The sequence below is a fragment of the Ovis aries genome, chromosome 2 (assembly GCF_016772045.2).
Source record: "Ovis aries strain OAR_USU_Benz2616 breed Rambouillet chromosome 2, ARS-UI_Ramb_v3.0, whole genome shotgun sequence".
NCBI classification, from domain to species: Eukaryota; Metazoa; Chordata; class Mammalia; order Artiodactyla; family Bovidae; genus Ovis; species Ovis aries.
This window is the reverse complement of record NC_056055.1, coordinates 239322756-239328755: the sequence shown is the minus strand read 5'-3', so window position 1 is coordinate 239328755 and position 6000 is coordinate 239322756.

The following is a 6000-nucleotide window of genomic DNA, read 5'->3' as shown; positions in this document are numbered from 1 at the left end:
TTTAAAAAAATAGGAAATTAACATGTGATACAATGGCACCCCACTCCAGTTCTCTTGCCTGGCAAATCCCATGGGCGGAGGAGCCTGGTAGGCTGCAGTCCATGGGGTTGCTAGGAGTCAGACACAACTGAGCGACTTCACTTTCACTTTCATGCATTGGAGAGGGAAATGGCAACCCACTCCAATGTTCTTTCCTGGAGAATCCCAGGGATGGGGGAGCCTGGTGGGCTGCTGTTTCTGGGGTTGCACAGAGTCGGACACGACTGAAGCAACTTAGCAGCAGCAGCAGCACAGTATTATTTGCAGGTCAGGAAGCAACAGTTAGAACTGGACATGGAACAACAGGCTGGTTCCAAATAGGAAAAGGAGTACGTCAAGGCTGTATATTGTCACCCTGCTTATTTAACTTCTATGCAGAGTACATCATGAGAAGCGCTGGGCTGGAAGAAGCACAAGCTGGAATCAAGATTGCCGGGAGAAATATCAATCACCTCAGATATGCAGATGACACCACCCATATGGCAGAAAGTGAAGAGAAACTAAAAAGCCTCTTGATGAAAGTGAAAGAGGAGAGTGAAAAAGTTGGCTTAAAGCTCAACATTCAGAAAATTAAGATCATGGCATCCGATCCCATCACTTCATGGCAAATAGATGGGGAAACAGTGGCTGACTTTATTTTTCTGGGCTCCAAAATCACTGTAGATGGTGATTGCAGCCATGAAATTAAAAACACTTACTCCTTGGAAGGAAAGTTATGACCAAGCTAGACAGCATATTGAAAAGCAGAGATATTACTTTGTCAACAAAGGTCCATCTAGTCAAGGCTATGGTTTTCCAGTGGTCATGTATGGATGTGAGTTGGGCTATAAAGAAAGCTGAGTGCCGAAGAATTGATACTTTTGAACTGTGGTGTTGGAGAAGACTCTTAAGAGTCCCTTGGACTGCAAGGAGATCCAACCAGTCCATCTTAAAGGAAATCAGTCTTGAATATTCATCGGAAGGACTGATGTTGAAGCTGAAACTCCAATACTTTGGCCACCTGATGTGGAGAGCTGACTCATTTGAAAGGACCCCGATGCTGGGAAAGATTGAGGGCAGGAGGAGAAGTGGACGATGGAGGATGAAATGGTTGCCTGGCATCACCGACACAATGGACATGGGTTTGGCTGAACTCCAGGAGTTTTTGATGGACAGGGAGGCCTGGCATGCTGCGGTTCATGGGGTTGCAAAGAGCCAGACACGACTGAGCGACTGAACTGAATGGTATTATTAACTAAAGTATTGATTTTGTTCAAATTTCATAAAATTTTATGCTAGTGTCCATTATTTGTTTTCATATCTTATTCAAGACTCCACATTGTATTTAATTGTATTGAGCAGCCTCAGCTCCATACAACAAACTGGTAAATTCTCCTTTCATTTTTATTCCTTGCAAATTATTTTCTAATTTTCCTTGTTATGACTTAGATACACCCATCACTTTAAAATGGACATTTAATTTCCAAATACATGAGATTTTAAAAGTATCTTTATATTAATCTCTTATTTTAATGATCTCTTTTCTGCAATCACCCTCTGCATTTTTTCAGTCTTCTAACTTTAGTGTGGCTTTCAAAGGCTAAGTCAAAGATCTCTCTCGGTAAATGTCATATTGCACTTGAAAATTATTTTCAAATGTCTTTTGATATTGATTTCTAACATAATTCCACAGTGATAAAAGAACAGAATCTATATGATTTCAATACCTTTGACCATGAAATTTTTGCACCTTGTTTTATGTCCCTAGATATGTTCCAGGGTCTCCTAGTTTATAATGTATGTGAACTTGAATAAAATGTGTATCCTATCGTTGCATGAAAATCGTATGAATCTTAATTATGTTGAATTGGTTCATAGTACTTTTCAGGTCTGCTATATCCTTCGACTTCTCTGTATATTCATTCTATTAATTTTTGAGAGTTTGATATTGAAGCTCCAACCAAAAATCTTATCTACTTAAAAAATAACTATAATATATAATAGAACTATATGTAACCTTGTTATGTATTTTCCAAGTCTCCTGTAAATGTGTTATTATATTTTCATAATTTAAAACATAAAAACAAAATAGATCTAAGAAAAAAACAAAGCTTCTCTGGCCTTCTTCATAATAGCTTTGAACTGGAGACAAAGTATGATCAAAAAACAAAAGGATAAAGTATGATCCCTTCTTGATGAAGCCTGAGAATAGACAAAACCAATCTCTGATGATAAAAATCAGAAAGTGATTTCTGGGGATGAGGGGAATTGATTAGAATGGAGCACAGCTGGGACTTCCCTGGAGGTCCAGTGTTTAAGAATCCACCCGCCAATACAGGGGACACAGGTTCAGTCCCTGGTCTCCTGGTCCAGGAACTAAAATCCCACATGCCCGGGGGCAAACCCGTGTACCACAGCTACTGAGCCTCCAACCCTAACTAATGACTGAAGTCCATGTGCCCTGGAGCCCATGCTCTGCAACAAGAAAAACCACCACACTGAGAAGCGCAAGCATCTCAACTAGAGACAGCTCCTGCTCACAACTAGAGAAAGCCCAAACGCAGCAACGAAGACCCAGTGCAGCCCCTCCCGCAAAAAAAGGACCACAGTTTGAGGAAACTTTCTTTGATAACAATGAAAATGTTGTTTCTCAATTGGGGTGGTGGTTATGTGGGTGTATGGGCTTCCCTGGTGGCTGGTGGCTCAGATGGAAAAGAATCTGCCTGCAATGCAGGAGACACCAGTTTGATCCCTGTGTTGGGAAGATTCCCTGGAGAAGGAAATGGCAACCCACTCATTATTCTTGCCTGGAAAGTTCCATGAACAGAGGAGCCTGGCGGGTTACAGTCCACTGGGTCACAAAGAGTTGGACATGACTGAGCAACTAACACAGTACGTGGGTATATACAAATGTCAAAATTCATTGACATGAACGTGTAATATCTGTGTATTCTATTGTATGTTAATCTTAACACAATAAAAATTAATACAGATGAATTCTGCTTAGTCATAAAAAGTGCTGGTATGAGCTTCCTAATACTTGGTTTTTGGAACACATATGATGCACACCTGTTGAGTATATAGTTAGTAGAATTACTGGGTCATAGAATATGCATGAATCATGGCTCTGCAATTTAATAGCTGCATGATGGTGGGCAAGCATCCAGACCTCTGGAGAACACCAGTTTCTTCATCTGTTACCAAGGAGCTAATCTCACCTTGATGAGTTCAAACTATGAGAAACAGTTTTTGTCAATTAGCAAAAAAGACACAATGCTGAGAAATCTCATTTTCTAAAAGTGGTGCTTTTTCAGAAAATCTGCTATTTGAAATATCAGTAAGACCGGAACATTCCACTCTTGCCTGGAGCATCTGAGTGACTTTGACACAGAGAAGCAGCCTCAATTTCCAACCCAGGTGCAGAGCTTCAGATAAGGGGTTTCTAGATACAGCATTCCACATTTATCTTCACGTTGTTAGTTTCCAAGGAAACAGGATTCTGAGTCCTCTTGTTAGCTCAGGCCCGATGATAATCCCTTTACACATAGCCTGGTATGCTTTGAGGCTATCAAAAACACTGCTTCTTTTAAATGTTACCTACAGTCCTTCCTTAAAAATTCTAGAATAATTCTCTCTCTCCCTGTGCTTGGTGAGATGCCCCATAATTCCTCTAGTTTGTAGTCCCTTTTGCAGCATTAAGTTAATAAATCTGTCAGACCATAGGTGGTCTCTATCAGATGGGTTTCATCTTGGGAATTACCAATAACTTTGTAAAATGTGTTCACATTGCCTGGATGGGCATTTAAGAAATGATACTTATTATTTATTATTCATGTATAAATTCAGTATATACTCATTTGACATCTAGTATTTGCAAGGCACAAATGTATTGCTACAAGTGACAGCACAGATAGCCATGGCACAGATGGAAAACAACTTTTTATTTTAGTTGGAGAAAAACCAGCAATAACAACCACCACTTCAAACCAGGATGAAAACCTTTACTGAACTTCACTTCGTTGAACAGAGTCAAATGTAAATGAAAACATTCCCAAGGCTACTTTCTAGGTAAAAAGTACAATGTACATGATTTACTATGGTGGTGGTGGTGGTGCTGCTGCTGCTAAATCGCTTGTCGTGTCTGACTCTGTGCGACCCCATAGATGGCAGCGCACCAGGCTCCTCGGTCCATGGGATTTCCCAGGCAAGAGTACTGGAGTGGGTTGCCATTTCCTTCCCCAACTATGGTGGTGCTTTAGTTGCTAAGTCGTGTACAACTCTTGTCATGGGCTGTAGCCAGCTAGGCTCCTCTGTCTATGGAATTTCCCAGACAAGAATACTGATTTACTCTACTATGTGTGCTGTGTGCTAAGTCGCTTCAGTCATGTCCAACTTCTTGTGATCCTATGGACTGTAGCTTGCTAGGCTCCTCTGTCCATGGGATTCTCCAGGCAAGAATACTGGAGTGGGTTGCCATGATGTCCTCTAGGGGATCGTCCCCACCCAGGGATCAAACCAGCATCTCTTAGGTCTCCTGCATTGGCAGTGGGATTCTTTACCACTAGTGCCACCTGGGAAGTCCATACAATACTACCATTGTTGTTTAGGTGCTAAGGTGTGTCCAACTCTGTGATCCCATGGGCTGCAGCACACTAGGCTTCCCTGTCCTTCACTATCTCCCGGGGTTTGCTCAAACTCATGTTCATTGAGTAGGTGATGTCATCCAACCATCTCATCCTCTGTCACCCCCTTCTCCTCCTGTCCTCAATCTTTCCCAGCATCAGGGTCTTTTCCAATGAGTTGGCTCTCATGTCAGGTGGCCAAAGTATTGGAGCCTCAGCTTCAGCATCAGTCCTTCCAATGAATATTCAGGGTTGATTTCCTTTAGGAGTGACTGGTTTGATCTCCTTGCTGTCCAAGGGACTCTGAAGGGTCTTCTCCAGCACCACAACTCAAAACCATTAATTCTTCAGCTCAGCCTTCTTTATGGTCCAACTTTCACATCCATACCTGACTACTGGAAAAACCATAGCTTTGACTATATGGATCTTTGCTGGCAAGATATATAAAACTATGGACTTCCCAGTTGGCGCTAGTGGTAAAGAACCCATTTGCCAATGCAGGAGACAGAAGAGACGCAGGGTTGCAAAGAGTCAGACACAACTGAAGCGACTTAGCCGGCAAACATATAAAACTATGGATTCTAAAAGTATATATATGGTTTTAAAAACCAGAATGAGAGCCCCCAAATATCACCTGTCCTTTTCTAAAGAGGAAAAAAAAATGCTCTTATAAATGCTCCAACAACAAAAAAAATAGAGACAGATTTGCTTATAAAAGCTCTAAGGCTGTATGCAGGCTCATTCACCCATTAAGGGTCCCCTCCCACACAGGCAAGAAGCTTCCTCTCTTGGTCATTCCCCAGAGATTGCAAAGCAGACTGGGGTGAAGTGGGGTGGAGAAAACGGAAAAAAAAAAAAAAACAGAAACAAAAACTACTGCCAGGTTCCCCTCACTTATGTCTATTTTGATCTTCCCCAAAGCAAAATCTACACTTGTTTTTCCATTTACCATAAGCTCACAAAATGCAGTCTTCTATGGAAACACTGAGGTCATATATTACAAGTTACTTAAGGGAATGATTTTAAAAATTTGAGAATCTAGTTCTCTAAGAAATCCTGGTTTGGGATATAGATGAAGAAGCTATTTGGAGGGATTTAGATGGAGAATGAATTTGGTAATATGAGAATGCATTTTAAGGACATAGCAAGATGACAATACGATTGGCTTAGTGCTTGGGTTTTGCAGTCAAATCTCAGAAAAGCAAATTAACCTCTGTGGCATTAACTTTCTCACCTGAAATAGGGAAAATGATCATGCTTGTTCTGTTACTTTACTTCAATATTTAAAAATAGATTGTCCATTATCTATGACTTCCCTGGTGGCTCAGATGGTAAAGCATCTGCCTACAATGCCGGAAAG